The sequence below is a fragment of the Chlorocebus sabaeus genome, chromosome 1 (genome assembly GCF_047675955.1).
Source record: "Chlorocebus sabaeus isolate Y175 chromosome 1, mChlSab1.0.hap1, whole genome shotgun sequence".
Lineage (NCBI taxonomy): Eukaryota > Metazoa > Chordata > Mammalia > Primates > Cercopithecidae > Chlorocebus > Chlorocebus sabaeus.
The window spans coordinates 74,301,599-74,321,813 of NC_132904.1; the positions used below are offsets into that span (position 1 = coordinate 74,301,599).

The 20,215-nt window shown below is 40.9% G+C and overlaps 1 protein-coding gene across 1 annotated transcript in view; it reads right to left on the reverse strand.

Annotated features, from left to right (window-relative positions):
* The window catches only part of RSF1 (remodeling and spacing factor 1), a 156,984-nt gene that overhangs the window by 118,146 nt on the left and 18,623 nt on the right, over positions 1-20,215 (reverse strand). The window lies entirely within an intron of this gene.

Here is a 20,215-nt window from a genome sequence, read left to right on the forward strand (position 1 = left end):
TAAACGATTATAAATAAATGAACAAGAGACGTTTTTTCTTCTCCAATGGAAGAAAAGCAAATTCTAGATATCATTATTTCATCCATAAATACTTCAGTGTGCATCTCTAAAAGATAAAATTGCCATAATACCATTATTATCTCTTTGAAAATAATCATAATACCATTATGATATTAACCATAATTATTTTAAAATAACGATATCATTATTACCACATTTTCAAAATTAGTAATCCACACCAGGCGCGGTGGCTCACGCCTGTAATCCCAGCACTTTGGGAGGCCGCAGCAGGTGGATCACTTGAGGTCAGGAGTTCGAGACTAGCCTGGTCAACGTGGTGAAACCTTGTCTCTACTAAAAATACAAGAAATTAGCCAGGCATGGTGGTAGGCGCCTGTAGTCCCAGCTACTTGGGAGGCTGAGGAAGGAGAATCGCTTGAACCTGGGAGGTGGAGGTTGTGGTGAGCCGATATCGCATCATTGCACTCCAGCCTGGGCAAGAAGAGCGAAACTCCATCTCTAAATAAATAAATAAAGTAATATTTCCTTCTAAAGGTTCAGGAAAGCTGAGATCTTAATGACATTTTTAAAAGAGTTCCACCAAAAGTACTGAGTTGTGCTGGGTGAGGTGGCACACACCTGTAATCCTAGCTACTTTAGAGACTGAGGCAGGAGGATTGCATAAACTCAGGAGTTCAAGACCAGTCTGGGCAACATAGCAAGACCCTGTCTCAAAAACAAACAAACAAACGAACAAACAAGCAAACAAAATTATTCAATTGTATTGAAAAATTAACATCCTTACTACTCTTCATTGTTGGCAAAGAAGCATCATTATCTCAATACCTATTCTTATGTGTATAAAATCTAACCTAACAGAAAATAAGACAAATAGTATCTTAAACTTCACGCATGGTGGCTCATGCTTGTAATCCCAGGAGGCTGAGGCATAAGGATCGCTTGAGACCAGGAGTTTGAGAGTAGCCTAGGCAACATAGGGAGATCCTGTCTCAGGAAGGGGAGGGGAAGGGGAGGGGGGGAAAGAGAGGGGGGGAGGGGAAGGAGAGGGGGAGGGGAAAGGGGAGGGTGAAAAATACCTTCAGGTTTTAGAGAAAAACAATGTTCCTAGCAGTGTTTTACTAAGGCTGGGTCCCTTGAAAAATCATAAAACATAAAAATAAGTATTTTCATTTATATGTGACATTGAACAAATCTTTTACACTGCTGTTGGTCTCAAACAACAATAATATAAGGTTATCAAACATGTGGAAACTGTTTTTTTTAAATCAACTATTACCATGTTAAGAGTATGATAAAGTCCCCTCTAACATATGCTCCCTCTTCTCTCTTTCTGAAAAAAGTTCTTTGCAAACTGTTGCACTCAAGTGATCCTCCTATCTCAGCCTACCAAGTAGCTTGGACTACAGGCACACCCCCGTGCCCAGCTAATTTTTAACAATTTTTAGCAGAAGTGAGTCTCACTACGTTGCCCAGGACTAAATGGACTCTTCAGTCTTTGTCTTAATTTGGGAACATGTGACACTGTTGATCATATCTTCCTTCTTGAAACCTGGGCATTCTGTGACATCACTTTTCTGATTTATCTTATCTCTGTCCTTTTTTAGATTCCTCTGCAAGCCCTTTGTCTCTGGTCTATCCTTGAAAGCTAGTTATTTCCATTTTAGAATTTCATTTCTTTAGTCCCTAAGTTATCTGATCCACCGTTTTGTTCCAATTTATCTTTTAATTCATTCATTCATTCATTCATTCACTCACTCATTCATTCATTTTTTGGAGACAGTCTCACTCTTTCGCCCAGGCTGGAGTGCAGTGGCACTATCTCAGCTCACTGCAGCCTCTATCTCCCAGGTTCAAGCGATTCTCATGCCTCAGTCTCCCAAGTAGCTGGGATTACAGACGTGCACCACCATGCCCAGCTAATTTTTGTATTTTTCGTAAAGACAGGGTTTCACCATGTTGGCCAGGCTGGTCTCAAACTCCTGACCTCAGGTGATCCACCCACTTCAGCCTCCCAAAGTGCTAGGATTATAGGCATGAGCCACTGCGCTGGGCTATTTATTTATTTTTAGAGACAGAGTCTCACTCTGTTACTTGGGCTGAAGTGAAGTGGTGTGATCATAGCTCACTGCAGCCTTCAACTCCTGGGCTCAAGTGATCCCACTGCCTCAGCCTCCCTAGCAGCTAGGACTACAGGCACACCACTATGCCTTGCTATTTCTTAAAAAAAATTTTTTTTTTTTTTTTGAGATGGAGTTTTGCTCTTGTTGCTCAGGCTGGAGTGCAGTGGCGCAATCTTGGCTCACTGCAACCTCTGCCTCCTGGGTTCATGCCATTCTCCTGCCTCAGCCTCCCAAGTAGCTGGGATTACAGGCATGCACCACCACGCCCGCCTAATTTTGTAGTTTTAGTAGAGATGGGGTTTCTCCATGTTGGTTAGGCTGGTCTTGAACTGCTGACTTCAGGTGATCCGCCCACCTCGGCCTCCCAAAGTGCTGGGATTACAGGTGTGAGCCACCGTGCCCAGTCTCTTAAAAAATTCTTTCTAGACACGGGCTGCTTAAATTTAAATATATTATTGTCTTGCTGTGCTAGTTAAAGATACATTCAGGTAACAGAAAACCTTACTAGAGTGACTTTACAAATAAAAGGTTCGTTTTTCTCATGTAACAAGAAGTCCCGGGTAATGAGTTGCCAGTTTCTGTTTACAGACTCAACAAATCTATCATACCGAACTTCTTGGAGTTCCCAAATTTACCATGCTATTTCTACCCTCCAGGGCTCAGCATGTACAGTTCCCTTTATTCTCACTCCATCTCCTCCCATCATGGGGTTCAATTTAGATGTTGCTTCCTTTGGAAATCATTCTTTTATCCCACTATATCCAGACTAAGAGCCAATGCTGGGTGTCCTCAATGATCCTAATTTGTACTTATGCAACACATTGTATCATAAATGCCTGTTTAATTAGCTCTATCCCACATTAAACAGGCCTGTATCTTCAGCACCTAGGACAGTGGCTAGCACATACCATGCATTCCATAAAGACTTGTTCGATTGCATGGGTTTGGTCTTTTAAAAAACCAAATAGGGCCGGGCGCGGTGGCTCAAGCCTGTAATCCCAGCACTTTGGGAGGCCGAGACAGGCGGATCACGAGGTCAGGAGATCGAGACCATCCTGGCTAACTCGGTGAAACCCCGTCTCTACCAAAAAATACAAAAAACTAGCCGGGCGAGGTGGCGGGCGCCTGTAGTCCCAGCTACTCGGGAGGCTGAGGCAGGAGAATGGCATAAACCCGGGAGGCGGAGCTTGCAGTGAGCTGAGATCCGGCCACTGCACTCCACCCTGGGCGACAAAGCAAGACTCCGTCTCAAAAAAAAAAAAAAAAAAAAAACCAAATAACTGTTTTTGATAAACATGAACTTCTAACCCAAGTAACTAATCGATTAGCAAACAATAATACATGTTTCTTGCTCATACATAAAGAATCAAACAGAAAAAAATAACAAATTTCTAAAACCACTAAGGAAACATGTAAAATAAAATATCTGTCTTCAGGATGTGCAATCGACCATTCCATGCCATCAACTTACAGGTGGCCAACCATAAACTGGCTTTTATGAAAACTGAAGTTTTAGGAAGTTTAGTGAGTTTGCTAATTAATACATGACAAAAGGTAGGCTACCTAAGATAATAAAAAACAAAACAGAGAGAGACTATGGGCCGGGTGCTGTGGCTCACACCTATAATCCCAGCACTTTGGGAAGCCGAGGTGGGCAGATCACTTGAGGTCAGGAGTTCGAGACAAGCCTGGCCAACATGGTGAAACCTGTCACTACTAAAAATACAAAAATTAGCTGGGCATGGTGGCACATGCCACTAGTCCCAGCTACTCGGGAGGCTGAGGCAGGAGAATGGCTTGAACCCGGGAGGCAGAGGTTGCAGTGAGCCGAGACTGTGCCACTGCGCTCCAGCCTGGCCAACAGAGCGAGACTCCGTCTCAAAAAAAAAAAAAAAAAAGGTTATTACTAAATAGTTCTCCCATGCTCCACTTTGCAGTCAGTCACCCTACTTCTGAACTCAGAAAACCATTGATCTATTTTCCATACTACAGATTTGTCTTTTCTAGAGTTTCATATAACATGAACTCTTTTTTGTCTGGCTTTTTTGCCTCACATGATGTTTTTGAGATTCACATTTTGTAACATCAGTGTCCCTTTGTATGAATTTATCAAAATTTGGTCATCCAATCATTGGCTGATGAACGAACTGTCTTTTTTTTTTTTTGGAGACAGAATCTCACTGTCACCCAGGCTGGAGTGCAGTGGCTCAATTTCAGCTCATTGCAACCTCCACCTTCTGGGTTCATGCAATTCTCCTGCCTCAGCCTCTTGAGTACCCAGGATTCCAGGCATGTGCCATCATGCCCGGCTAATTTTTGTATTTTCAGTAGAGATGGGGTGTCACCATGTTGGCCAGGCTGGTCTCGAACTTCGGACCTCAAGTGATCCGCCCACCTCAGCCTCGCAAAATGTTGGAATTACAGATGTGAGCCACTGTGCTTGGCCTCTGTGTTTTGACTATTATAAATAAAGTTGCTATGAATATTTCTGTGCATGTCTTTGTATGGACATACATTTTTATTTCTCTTGAGTAGATAGCAGTGGAGCTCATGGGTTGTGTGGTAGACATAGGTTTAACTTAATAAGAAACTCCCAAACATTTTGCAAATGTAAGCTGTACCATTTATTATTGTCTAAGAGTTCCAACTGTTTCACATCCTCAAAAACACTTGAGGTGTCAGTCATTTTAAAAGAACGTTTTCTTCTTTCTTGGATAGTGTTCTAGAAATGTCAATAATATCATCTGTTGATAATATTGTTCATGTTTTCTATATTCTGAATGATTTTGTCTAGTTGCACTATCGATTACTGAGAGGGAAGTGTTGAAATTTCCAATTATAACTGTGCATTATATATATTTTTTAAGTTGTTTTTGCTTCATGTGTTTTAAAGCTCTGCTATTAGTGAAAATACTGTCAGAATTTATCTTCCTAATGAATAGCATTATGAAACACCCCTATTTATTTCTAATATTCCATTTCATTTTCTGATACTAATATAGTCATTAGTCTTCTCATTTTAGTTGGCTATAGTAATATAGCCATCTCATTTTCCGATATTAATATAGTAATTCCAGCTTTCTTATGATGAGTTTTTGCATATCATTTTACATCCTTTTACTTTTAACCTATATCTTTATGTTTGAAGTGAATTTCTGTAGACAGCATATACCTGGCTGGGTCTTTCTTTTCTATCCACTCTGCCAATCTCATTTAATTTTAATTAAAATACCACATGTGGTTTAGTGGTGACATATTGGAGAGAGCAGGTTTAGAACAAGGATTAGGCCAGAAGCGGTGGCTCATGCCTGTAATCCCAGCACTTTGGGAGGCTGAGGCAGGCAGATCACTTTCGGTCAGGAGCTGGAGACCAGCCTGGCCAGCATGGTGAAACCCCGTCTCTACTAAATACACAAAACTTAGCTGGGTGTGGTGGCGTGCACCTGTAGTCCCAGCTACTCGGGAGGCTAAGACAGGAGAATCGCATAAATCTGGGAGGTAGAGGCTACAGTGCAGAGATCATGCCACTGAACTTCAGCCTGGGCCACAGGGCGAGAATCCGTCTCAAAACAAAAACAAAAAACAAAAACAAACAAAAAAAACAAGGATTAGCAAACTACTGCCCACAGGGCAAATGCAGCATGTTACCTGCTTTAGCAGTGCCTGTAACTAACCGTGTTTCTACATTTTAAAAAAGGGTAGAGGGGAAAAAAAATCAAAGAAAGCATAATATTTTGACACACAACAACACAAAACTCAAATCTTAGTGTCTGTAACGTTTTACTGGAACACAAAAAATGTAATTTCTATGGCTACTTTTGTGCCTCAAGAGCAGAATTAAACACTTTTAATAGACACTGTATTGACCACAAAGCCTAAGATATTCTTTAATGTCTGAGAAAAACTTGGCTGACCCCAAACCAAAATTATTTCTGTTCAATGCAGTAACTGATTTAACTGAGTTAAAATCTATAATCCTACCATTTATTTTGTTCTTATACATTTATTTGTTCCTTTCTTACTCCTTTTAATGTCTTCTTTTGAATTAGCCTGATTAAAATTAACTTCATTTAACATCTACTCTTAGCTAATTAATTATACTTCTTTAAGTTTTCGTGGTTGCTTCAGGTTTTACAAAACAAAGCATCTTTAACTCAATATGGTCTACTATTAAATAATATTCTATCACTTCACATACAACGTGAACACTTTTTACCCTTACAACATTATACTTGCATTTCCTTGTTCTCATCCTTAGTACTAGAGCTTTCATGTTTCACTTCCTCATATATTGTGAAATTTGCAATACCTGGTGATTTTTGCTTCAAATAGTTAATTATTTTTTTAAAGACTTTTTAAAAATTGGGTAAAATTTAATTTTAACATATTTATCCTTTCTTACACTTGTCATCGCTTTGTCTAGGTCCAAGTTTTCATCTGAAGATGTTTCTTGTAGTGTAAGTGGCTAGCTCATAACACGTTCTCTGGTTTTACCTGCATGAAAAAGTTTTTATTTCACCCTCATTTTTGAAGGATATTTTGTTGGATATAGAAGTTTTCATCTAATACTTTTCATTTAGTACTTTTGCAACATCCGTTATCAGCTGGGTGCAGTGGCTCACTCCTGTAATCCCAGCACTTTGGGAGGCTGAGGTGGGCGGATTGCTTGAACCCAAGAGTTTCAGACCAGCCTGGGCAACACAGCAAGACCTAGTCTCTACAAAAAATTAAAAAATTAGCCAGGCATAGTGCTGTGTATCAGGAGTCCCAGCTACTCAGGAGGCTGAACTGGGAGGCTCGCCTGAGCCTAGGAAGTTGAGGCTGCAGTGAGCCATGTTTATTCCACTGCACTCTGCCTAGGCGACAGAACAAGACCTGATCTCAGAAAAAAAAAAAAAAAAAAAAAAAAAAAGTTAATTATCGCCTAGTTTGTATAGTTTCCAACAAAACGTCTTGTTTCTCTGTATATAATATGTCTTTTTCTTAGGTTGCCTTCAAGATTCTGTCACTGCTTTCTGACAACTGACAAACATACAAATGTCCGTGAATGTTTGTTTGTGTTTGTCCTGCTTTAGGTTTGTTGAGATTATTGGGCTTGTGGGTTTATAATTTTCATCAAATTTGAAATTTTGCAGCCATTATTCTTCCAATATTCTTGGCTCCATCCTCCTTCTAGGATCTCAAATACACTTTATGGAGCCTGCTTGATACTATTCCACAGACCAGTGAACCACTTGATTATTTTCAGTTCTCTTTCTCACTGCTTCATTTTAGGATAAAGTCTACTGACATGTCTTTAAGTTCACTGGTTTGTTCTGCGCATCCAATCTTCTGTGAAATGCCTTTCAGTAATTTATTTAAGATACTAGTATTTTTTTAAATCTCTAGAAGTTCTATATGTTTATTTTTCATATCTTTCATTTCTCTCAGTATGTTCATATTTTTCTTTAAATACTTTTACTAATACTTATTTTACTATCCTTGTCTGCTACTAGTATCTCCATCATTTCCGAATCTGCTTCTTTGGGTTCATTTTTCTCCTGCTTATGAGTTAGACCAGTTTCTCAGCGTATCTAGTAATTTGAGCCATATTGAGTAAATTAAGCTTGGATGTTGGAAAATATCAATGTTACAATGCTGCTAAGTGCTGCTAAGATGTGCTGTTAAGATTTTGCAATGTGCTGTAAAAATGAGTTGGGCTTTGTTTTGGCAGGTACTTATTTGCAGATTCATCTGATCTTTTTAAGGCCTTTCCTGTCAGGTTTACTACAATGAATCAATTGGGTTCTCCATTAATGTCCTGAGTGCTACAAAAAATACTTCACTCTGGTCAGAGTTCAAACATCTCCAGTGTAAGTTCTGGGAAACGTTCTGCTAATAATAACCTGGATGTTTAATGCCTAGCCTTGTGGATTTTCACTGTTTGCACATATGACCTAGTCTTCAGGAAAGACTCAAGGTAGCCCAATAGATTTCTGGAATTTTTTCTTCTGCATAGCCCTCTTCTTTTCAGAAGCTGGCCCTGCAACTTCTAGCTGCCTAAGCCTCTTGAAATCCAATCTTTGCCTCCTCAATTGAGTGAAGCTGCCAGATTCTCGTTAGATTCTATCTCTGTTTCTGCAGTCCTAAAGCTGCTTCCAGGCAGGAAACCCTGGTTGTGGTACAGGGCTCACTTCTTTTATTTCAGCCATCACCCAGGGATAACAGTCCTGATTTGCCTTAGTACAATATCTAAAAAGAGATGGTTCACGTGTCTTGATGCAGTTTACTAGCTGTTTATGACAAGTAGGTAAAAGCCCTTTTATTCCATCATGTCCAGAGAGAATTCTCAATTTTTAAAGCAACATTGGCCGGGCACAGGGGCTCATGCCTGTAATCCCTACACTTTGGGAGGCCAAGGTTGGTGGATCACCTGAGATCAGGAGTTTGAGACCAGCCTTGCCAACACGGTGAAACTGCATCTCTACTAAAAATACAAAACTTGGCCAGGCATGGTGGCGTGCACCTGTAATCCCAGCTACTCAGGAGGCTGAGGCAGGAGAATTGCTTGAACCTGGGAGGCAGAGGTTGCAGTGAGCCGAGGTCATGCCATTGCACTCCAGCCTGGGCAACAAGAGCGAAACTCCATCTCAAAAAATGAAAAAAAAGCAACATTAAAGAAATAAAGATGTGTACTTGAGCAGATGATATGAATTTTTAAGAGTGAATTGGCTAGGTGCGGTGGTTCACGCCTGTAATTCCAGCACTTTGGGAGGTCGAGGCGGGTAGATCACAAGGTCAGGAGATCGAAACCATCCTGGCTAACATGGTGAAACCCTGTCTCTACTAAAAAAAAAATACAAAAAAATCAGCCGGGAGTGGTGGTGGGCACCTGTAGTCCCAGCTACTCGGGAGGCTGAGGCAGGAGAACGGCGTGAACCCAGGAGGCAGAGCTTGCAGTAAGCCAAGATCATGCCACTGCACTCCAACCTGGGCGAAAGAGTGAGACTCTGTCTCAAAAAATATATATATTTTTTAAAAAAGTGAATTATACGTACATCTATTTGTTAAACATGAACTACGAACTCTAAAAAGAAACCATCCGCATACCGTATAGTGGTTTTTAACGTTTCCATAAGGAAAAAGATCCTTAAAACTTTATAGGAGGATATTACTGTCTCCATTATGAAGAAACTCTGAAGTTCATAAACTGCCAGGTCATACGAATGCCAAGTGGCAAGGCTAAGATTCCAACCCAGCTAATACTAAAAATCATGACATTTACGACGTACCATCATGCCATTAATTTATCACCACAAATACTATGCATATTAAGAGATATAGTCAACCAAACTGAATTTATTAAGTATCCTATGTTGTGGTTAGCAAGATTATTATGAACTATCATTCGGAATATCTGATCAGCATGGGAATAAAAAATTACCACATTTTGGTAAATAAACGTATTATTTATTTAAATTTAAAATTGGCATTTAAAAATATTTAAAATGGAGCCTTGGACACTTTTTCACTCAAACCAGGAGTACTCCAAGGAACACATATATTTCCTGTTTCATATAGTTGAACATTATATTTATGATCTGTTGTTGAGACCACTAGAATATATGTTTCTTTAAAGTTTTAGTCACAGGGTCTAGAGAAGGGGTTAGCATACACTAGACACTCAATATACATTGGGGAATAAAAGATCCCCATAATTTTAATTCTCCTAAAACTATAATGATGGAGGCATATTACATCAAGATGGTGGGCTGACCCTCCTGCCCAAATCCCTTAAAATACAGTTAAAAAAAAAAAAAAAAAAAAAAGGGCTGTTCTTGTGTTTCCAATAAGCATGGAGTAATAAGGACAAAGTTTACCTTACTGAAACAACTAAACAACAACAAAAACATATGAAACTAGACACTCAAGACATTACACAAGTAACAAAAGACTATGAATAGTGATACATGAGAGACGCGAAACAGAGATAAAACCTGTAACTACCCCAATTTACAAACTGGGTAAAGAGGCAAAGAGGGAGGATCAATCAAAAGCCTGGCAACCTCCTCTAGAGAGATGAGGTTAAGAGTAGAGAAGGCAAAGGTAGAATTCACAGAGAAAAGAGAGAAGAAACCTGCAGAAAGTATTGTGGAAATTTGCAGAGTCCCTGTGAGTCTTCAGCAAAGGACTGAGCAGTGCATGTACACGAGGAAATTATCCAAGGTCAGGGATAGAACTGTTCCAAAGGAATAAAGGGAATAGCACCCAACACCTACACAGGCCTATGAACAAGGCCTGCCCCCCAACAGCAAGAATGGAAAAGCTCATCTTTTGACTAACACTGGTTAGAGCAGCACGGGGTCAGTAAATTATATCCTACAGATCAAACGTGGTTCAGCACCTATTTTTGTATAGCCCAAGAACTAAGAATGACTTTTACATTATTAAATGGCTGGAAAAGGTCAGAAAAAAAAGAACATTTCATGACAATTTAAAACCGCATAAAATTTAAATTGGCCAGGCGCGGTGGTTCCCGCCTGTAATCCTAGCACTTTGGGAGGCCGAGGCGGGCAGATCACGAAGTCAGGAGATCGAGACCATCCTGGCTAACATGGTGAAACCCCGGCTCTACTGAAAAATACATAAAATTAGCCGGGCGTGGTGGTGGGCACCTGTAGTCCCAGCTACTCGGGAGGCTGAGGCTGGAGAATGGCGTGAATCCCGGAGGTGGAGCTTGCAGTGAGCCAAGATGGCGCCACTGCACTCCAGCCTGGGAAGAGAGCGAGACTCGGTCTCCCAAAAAAAAAAAAAAAAATTAAAATTATAGTATCTAAAAATAAAGTTCACAACCATGTCTATTCTTTTAAATACCATCTATGGTTGTTTTTATACTCAGTAGAAGAGAGAGACAGCTGACACACAAACTGTAGAGCCCACAAAGCCTAAAATACGTACTATCTGGGTCTTTACAGAAAAACAGGTCTTGCCTCAATAAGAAAAAAATAAAAACTAGACTAAATGCATATCCAGTCCCACTTAACAAAGCTTAAAAATCAAGATGCTAAATAATCAATCTATTTCCAATCACCTTAATCATAATGCAGAGCAAACATCAAGAATATCATAGGAATATAAAAATATCCAGCATATAGCACAGTAAAGTTCAGAGTTTAGTATCTACTAAAATCTTACCAGGCATTACTGATGCACCTTCAGAACAGTTAAAAAAAAAAAAAAAAAAAGTTTGAGAGCTGTGACTCACACCTGTAATCCCAGCACTATGGGAGGCCTAGACAGGCGACTGCTTGAGTCTAGCAGTTTGAGACCAGTTTGGGTAACAGTGAAACTCCACCTCTACTAAAAATACAAAAAAATTTGTCAGGTATGGAGGTGCATGCCTATAATACTAACTACTCGGGAGGCTGAGGTAGGAGAGTCACTTGAGTCAGGAAGGTCAAGACTGCAGTGAGCCAAGATTACACCACTGTACTCCAGCCTGGGCAACCAGAGTGAGACACTGCCTCAAAAAAAAAAAAAAGTAGGGGCAAAAAAAAAGTAAAATATTACCAGGCATGCAAAGGAAGCAGAAAAATTCAACCCAAAGTGAGAAAAACAAACAAAAAAACAATCAAACCTGACCCAGAAATTACTGATAATAGAATCAGTAGAAAAAGACATGAAAAGTTCTTACATGATTATGACTATAATCCATATGTTCAAGAACCTAGAGGAAAAACTGAAAACATGTTGAGGGAGATAAGGGTAATATAAAAAAAGATCCAAACGAAAATTCTAGAAAGGGAAACTCTAAGGTCTAATACTGAATGGGGTAAAAGGTAGATCAGACAGGTTAAAAAAAAAAAAAAAGGCAAATTTAAAAATGTCAATGAAAACTAAACAAAATGATACAGAGAAAAAAAACCTGTCTTAGTCTAGTGAAAAAGGTATCCAATATAAAGAAAATAACAGTTGTGGCATGCATCTAAAGCAGTATTTGTAGAAAAATTTATATGCTACAAATCCCAGTGGATACAGTTAAAGAAAAAGGAAAATTACAAAACTAAAAATCCATTAGAAAAAAAGAAAAGTCTCAAATCTATGACCAAAGCTTTTACCTTAAAAGGCAACAAGGGAGAGATTTAAGATTGCTAACTAGAGGCCTCCTCTACTAAGAACAACCAAAATAGTGATAACAACACTTTGAATAGATCACCCAAGAGATAGATGCCAGGAAAAGAGAGGCATGTGGCTATAGTTCCAGCTACTTGTGATGGTGAGATGGGAGGATCACTTGAGGCCAATAGTTGGAGACCAGCCTGGGTCAAAAGGCAAGATCTCATCTCAAAAAACTAATTTTAAAAAACAGAACACTGGAATTCAACAGAAAAAGGACAGGAAACATCTACGGCAAGGAAGGAGAGAGAAAAAAGGCAGCCTGCTCAACCCCCATCAAATGGGAGCCAGCAGAACTCCCCAACGTGGAAAAAGAGAAAGTGAGAGAACTGAGCGGTCCACGTTCCCACCATGGATTTCTGCAATTCTAGCCATGGGAGAGGGCCTCAACTCTCACAGGCCCTGAAACTAACAAAGGAAACCGTCGGGAGATTGTATAAAGATGCAGCTCCAGGGAGGGAGCTTGTCCTGGGTTCCACAGATTCCCTAAGACCTAGGCAGCTGTAGCAAGGTGTCATTTTAGAGTCCTGTCCCCAACAGATTGCCCATTGTCCTGGGGCCCAATGCCACCAGGGCTGAGGCACAAGCGATGCATGGACTACTGCTACTGGGGCTGAGGCACAAGCAAGGCACAGGCTACCACAGCCAGGGTTGAAGCATGAGTAAGTTGCAGGCCACTGTGGCCACAGCTGAGGAGCGAGCACCCCACAGGCTGATCAGGAGCTGAGATGTGAGCAGAGCTTGCGCTCCCTACCCACCAGTCTAAGCTACTACCATAGAAGGCAGTTCCACCCTCCACAGTAGCAGGGCCTCAACACATCCCTGATGGTCCCCAAGTCAATTATTCTGCCCAGGGCCTGGGGAATGCCCCACACCTGCCCACCACTGATTGCACCTGCACACACCAACAGGGAGCCTGAGGGTAAGTCCTTCTGGCCCAGCTTCACCCCCATTCACGCCATCCCAGACACACATTCTGGAAACAGGGGACTGCCCAGCCTACCACTGTTGGTATGTGAGCACACTTCCCAGGGGTCTGAGGTTGGGCCTGTCCACCCGCAACTACCACCACAGCTATAACTACCTGCAGATGCCACCTGTAGGCCTTGGGAGTAGCTGGCCCAGTCTATCACAGCCACTGCCAACACCAGTACACACTGCTCAGGACTGAGAGGGTAGTCCTGCCACTGCCATCAACCATGCCACGCTGGCTGCCTAAGAGCCTGTATTAGTCCATTTTCATGTTGATTTACTATATTAATTCCATTTCCACACTGCTGTTATAGACATACCTGAGACTGGACAATTTACAAAAGAAAGAGGTTTATTGGACTTACAGTTCCACATGGCTCGGGAGGCTTTACAATCTTGGCAGAAGGCAAGAAGGAGCAAGTCGTATCTTACATGGATGGTGGCAGGCAAAGAGAGCTTGTGCAGGAAAACTCCCCCTTAAAATAACTATCAGCTCTCATGAGACTTAGTTACTATCAAATTTTCCAAACTTTTATACCGTGCTTCCCTTATAAAACTGAAATCCTTTAACAGCACCCAAGTCACCTCTTGAATGCTTTGCTGCTTAGAAATTTCTTCCGCCAGAAACCCTAAATCATTTCTCTCAAGTTCAAAGTTCCACAAATCTCTAGGGCAGGGGAAAATGTTGCCAGTTTCTTTGCTAAAACAGAACAAGAGTCATCTTTGTTCCAGTTCCCAGCAAGTTCCTCATCTCCATCTAAGACCACCTCAGCCTGGACCTTATTGTCCATATTGCTATCAGGCTTTTGCTCAAAGCCATTCAACAAGGCTCTAGGAAGTTCTAAACTTTCCTACATTTTCGTATCTTCTTCTGAGCCCTCCAAACTGTTCCAACCTCTGCCTGTTACCCAGTTCCAAAGTCGTTTCTACATTTTCAGGTATCTTTTCAGCAACACCCCACTCTACTGGTATCAAGTTATTGTATTACTCTGTTTTCATGCTGCTGATAAAGATATACCCAAGACTGGGCAATTTACAAAAGAAAGAGGTTTATCTCCTATATCATTTTTTATTGTGTCTTATTTGATTCTTCTCTCTTTTCTTATTAGTATTCCAAACAATAGGAAAAGAAGGAAACCTCCCTATTTCATTTTATGAGGCCAGCACCATCCTGATACCAAAACCTGACAGAGACACAACAAAAAAAGAAAATTTCAGGCCAATATCCCTGATGAACATCAATGTGAAAATCCTCAGTAAAATACTGGCAAACCGAATCCAGCAGCACATCAAAAAGCTCATCCACCACGATCAAGTCAAATTCATCCCTGGAATGCAAGGCTGGTTCAACATATGCAAATCAATAAATGTAATCCATCACATAAACAGAACCAATGACAAAAACTACATGATTATCTCAATAGATGCAGAAAAGGCCTTTGACAAAATTCAACAGCCTTTCATGCTAAAAACTCTCAATAAACTGGATATTGATGGAACATATCTCAAAATAATAAGAGCTATTTATGACAAACCCACAGCCAGTATCATACTGAATGGGCAAAAACTGGAAGCATTCTCTTTGAAAACCAGCACAAGACAAGGATGCCCTCTCTCACCATTCCTATTTAACATAGTATTGGAAGTTCTGTCCAGGGCAATCAGGCAACAGAAAGAAGGTGGCGGGCGCCTGTAGTCCTAACTACTCGGGAGGCTGAGGCAGGAGAATGGCGTGAACCCAGGAGGCGGAGCTTGCAGTGAGCTGAGATTGTGCCACTGCACTCCAGCCTGGGTGACAGAGCGAGACTTCGTCTCAAAAAAAAAAAAAAAAAAAAAAAAGCATATTCAAATAGGAAGAGAGGAAGTCAAATTGTCTCTGTTTGCAAATAACATGATTGTATATTTAGAAAATCCCATTGTCTCAGTCCAAAATCTCCTTAAGCTAATAAGCAACTTCAACAAAGTCTCAGGATATAAAATCAATGTACAAAAATCACAAGCATTCCTATACATCAATGACAGACAAACAGAGAGCCAAATCATGAGTGAACTCTCATTCAAAATTGCTACAAATAGAATACAATACCTAGGAATCCAACTTATAAGGGATGTGAAGGACGTCTTCAAGGAAAACTACAAACCACCGCTCAAGGAAATAAGAGAGGACACAAACAAATGGAAAAACATTCCATGCTCATGGATAGGAAGAATCAATATCGTGAAAATGGCTATACTGCCAAAAGTAATTTACAGATTCAATGCTATCCCCATCAAGCTATCACTGACTTTCTTCACAGAATTGGAAAAAACCTACTTTAAACTTCATATGGAACCAAAAAAGAGCCTGCATAGCCAAGAGAATCCTGGGCAAGAACAACAAAGCTGGAGGCATCAAGCTACCTGACTTCAAACTACACTACAAGGCTACAGAAACCAAAACAGCATTGCTACTGGTACCAAAACAGATACACAGACAAATGGAACAAAACAGAGGCCTCAGAAATAACACCACACATCTACAACCATATGATCTTTGACACACCTGACACAAACAAACAATGGGGAAAAGATCCCCTATTTAATAAATGGTGTTGGGAAAACTGGCTAGCCATATGCAGAAAACTGAAACTGGACCCCTTCCTTAAACCTTATACAAAAATCAACTCAAGATGGATCAAAGACTTAAATGTAAGACCTAGGACCAAAAAATCCTAGAAGAAAATCTGGCCAATACCATCCAGGACATAAGCATGGGCAAAGACTTCATGTCTAAAACACCAAAAGCAATGGCAACAGAAGCCAAAATTGACAAACGGGATCTAATTAAACTAAAGAGCTTCTGCACAGCAAAAGAAACTATCATCAGAGTGAACAAGCAACCTACAGAATGAGAAAAAAATTTTGCAATCTATCCATCTGACAAAGGGCTAATATCCACAATCTACAAAGAACTTAAACAAATTTACAAGAAAAAACCAAACAACCCCATCAAAAAGTGGGCAAGGGATATGAACAGACAATTCTCAAAAGAAGACATTTATGCAGCCACAGACATATGAAAAAATGCTCATCATCACTGGTCATTAGGCAAATGCAAATCAAAACCACAATGAGATACCATCTCACGCCAGTTAGAATGCAATCATTAAAAAGTCTGGAAACAATAGATGCTGGAGAGGATGTGGAGAAATAGGAATGCCTTTACACTGTTGGTGGGAGTGTAAATTAGTTCAAACATTGTGGAAGACAGTGTGGCGATTCCTCAAGGATCTAGAACTAGAAATACCATTTGACCCAGCAATCCCATTACTGGGTATATACCTAAAGGATTATAAATCAATCATTCTACTATAGACACACGAACATATATGTTTATTGCAGCACAAATCATAAGAGCAAAGACTTGGAACCAACCCAAATGTCCATCGATGACAGAGTGGATAAAGAAAATGTGGCACATAGGCCAGGCGCAGTGGTTCATGCCTGTAATCCTAGCACTTTGGGAGGCCAAGGTGGGTGGCTCACCTCAGGTCAGGAGTTCGAGACCGGCATGGCCAACATGGTGAAACCCCGTCTCTATTAAAAATACAAAAATTAGCCAGGCATGCTGGCGCGCGCATGCACACCTTTAATCCCAGCTACTCGGAAGACTGAGGAAGGAGAATTGCTTGAACCTGGGAGGTAGAGGTTGCAGTGAGTCGAGACTGTGCTACTGCATTCTAGCCCGCACGACAGGAATGAGACTCTACCTTAAAAAACAAAAAAGGCACATATACACCATGGAATACTACACAGCCATAAAAAAGGATGAGTTCACATCTTTTGCAGTGACATGGATGAAGCTGGAAACCATCATTCTCAGCAAACTATCACAAGAACAGAAAACGAAATACTGCATGTTCTCATTCATAACAGGGAGTTGAACAATGAGAACACATGGACACAGGGAGGGGAACATCACACACCAGGGCTTGTTGCGGGGTGGGGGGTTAGGGGAGGGATAACGTTAGGAGAAATACCTAATGTAGGTAACGGGTTGATGGGTGCAGCAAACCACCATGGCATGTGTATACCTATGTGACGAAACTGCACGTTCTGCACATGTACCCCAGAACTTAAAGCATAATTTAAAAAAAAAAAAAGAAAAAAAAAAGAGCTCAAAAGCCTAGAACAAAAACAAAAATAAACAAATGGGACTATATTAAATTAAAAAGCTACATGCAGAAAAATAAGCAATCGACAGTGTGAAGACACAACCTCTTGAAGGGGGGAAAATATTTACAAACTGCTCATATGACAGAGGAATAAAATCTAGAATATACAAGAAACTCAAACTAAATAGAAAAAAAAATAATAATAAAGACTAAAAATAAATTTCATTAGAAAATGGGTAAGCAGGCTGCAGTGGTTCACGCTTGTAATCCCAGCACTTTGGGAGTATGAGGCAGCAGGATCACTGGAGCCCAGGAATCTGAGACCAGCTTGCAACATGGCAAAACCTCATCTCTATAAAAAAATACAAAAATTAGCCAGGGGTGGTGGCATGTGCCTATAGTCCCAGCTACTCAGGAAGTGAAAGGACCGCTTGAGATCAGGAGAGGTTGAGGCTGCAGTGAGCCATAATCTCATCTATGCACTTCAGCCTGGGTGACAGAGTGAGACCCCGTCTCAAAAAAAAAAAAAAAAAAAAAAGCAAAGGATATGAATAGACACTATTGTGTAACCATCACCACTACATAATTACAAAATATTTCCATTAACCCAGAAGGAAATATTGTCCTTTCAAATTTCACCACCCCAATCTCGGGCAGCCATTAATTTATTTCCTGTCTCTATGAATTTGCCGATTCTGAATTTGTCATGTAAATGGAATCTTACTCAAAGAAAACAAAAGCTGGTTGTTTGAAAAGATAAATAAAATTGATAAACCTTTAACTAAACTGATAAAGAAAAATAGAAGACTCAAGTTTCCCAAGTCAGAAATGCAAGCAGGGATAGTACTAACCACCTTATAGAAATAAAAAGATTATAAGAGAATACTATGAAAATTGCATGCCAACAAATTAGATAACCTAGATGAAATTATCAACTTCACTGAAACAAACTACCAAAATGTACTCAAGAGGAAACAGAAAACTTGAATATCCCTGTACAGAGTAAAGAGATGGAGTCACGAATCAGCTTTCCCACAAAGCATTGCAGCTATGTGGGAGGCTAATGTGGGAGGATCACTTTAGATCAGGAATTTAAGGCCAAAGTGCCCTATGATTGCTCCTGTGAACAGCCACTGCACTCCAGCCTGGGTAATGTGGCAACACCCCATTCTCTTAAAAAAAAAAAAAAAAAAAATTTTTTTTTAAGGAAAAATTTGGCCGTGGCAGGGCGCAGTGGCTCACACCTGTAATCCCAGCACTGGGAGGCTGGCCGAGGTGGGTGGATCACTTGAGGTCAGGAGTTGGAGACCAGCCTGACCAACATGGTGAAACCCCACCTCTACTAAAAATACAAAACTTAGCCAGGTGTGTTGGTACACACCTGTAATCCCAGCTTTGCGGGAGGCTGAGACAGGAGAATCACTTGAACCCAGGAGGCGGAGGTTGCAGTGAGCTGAGATCACACCACTGCACTCCAGTCTGGGCAACAAAACAAGAACCTGTCTCAAAAAAAGAAAGAAAGAAAGAAAAGAAACCCAGAAAAGAAAAAAAGTATTTCCCACAAAGAAAGTCCAGTACCAGATGGCTTCACTGGTAGATTCTACCAAACATTTATAAAAAGAATTAACACCAGGTATGTGGTAGCACATACCTGTTATCTCAGCACTTTGGAAGAGGGAGGGCGGATCACTTGAGGTCAGGACTATGAGACTAGCCTGGGCAACACAGCAAGACTCCATCTCTACAAAACACTCAAAATTAGCTAGGCTTGGTGGCAAACACCTGTCCTCCTAGCTACACAACAAGCTGAGATGGGAAGACAGCTTGAGTCCAAGACTTCAAGGCTGAAGTGAGGTATGATTGCATCACTGCACTCCAGCTTGGACTACGGTGAGACTCTGTCTCTTCATTTAGCTGAGTGTGATGGTACACCTTAAGTTCTCAGGAAGCTGAGGCAAGAGGACTGTTTGAGCCCACTAGGTCAAGGTGGCAGTGAGCCACAATCGCACTATTGCACTCCAACCTGGGTAACAGAGCAAGACCTTCTCTCTCTCTCAAAAAAAAGAATTAATTCCAAACCTTCTCAAACTCCTCCAAAACACAGAAGAGGATAGAACACTTCCCACACTTTCCAATTCATTTTATGAGGCCAGGATTACCTTGTATGATATAATAATACATGGTTGGGGATGGGCTCAGTGGCTTACGCCAGTAATTCCAGCACTTTGGGACACCAAGGTGGCTGAGATCAGGAGTTTGAGACCAGCCTGGCCAACATGGTGAAACCCCATCTCTACTAAAGATACAAAATTAGCCGGGTGTGGTGGCACATGCCTGTAGTCCCAGCTACTTGTGAGGCTGAGACAGGAGAATCACTTGAACACAGGAGGCGGAGGCTGCAATGAGCTGAGATCTTGCCACTGCACTCTAGCCTAGGCAAAACAGAGCGAGATTCCGTCTCAAAAAAGAATACATATTTGATCTCTGCTCCATAGTTCCTGACACAGAGCTCCTAAAATCCCTGTAACTTCCTGAGTGATAGGGTGCTAGCAGCATCTTTTGTTCTAATATGTGCTCTTTGGACCTGGTTCCTGACACAGAGCTCCTAAATTCCTTGCAATTTCCTGAGCAATGGGGTAACAGGCATGTCTACACAGAGCTCTTAAATCTCGTGGAATTTCCTGTGTGACAGAAGCATCTTTTGTTCTAATGAGGGAACTCTTGGTGGGCTCCTGGAATCTTCAGAATGAGAACTGGTCACCAGAAAGACCAAGCCATGATTACGTGCCTAGA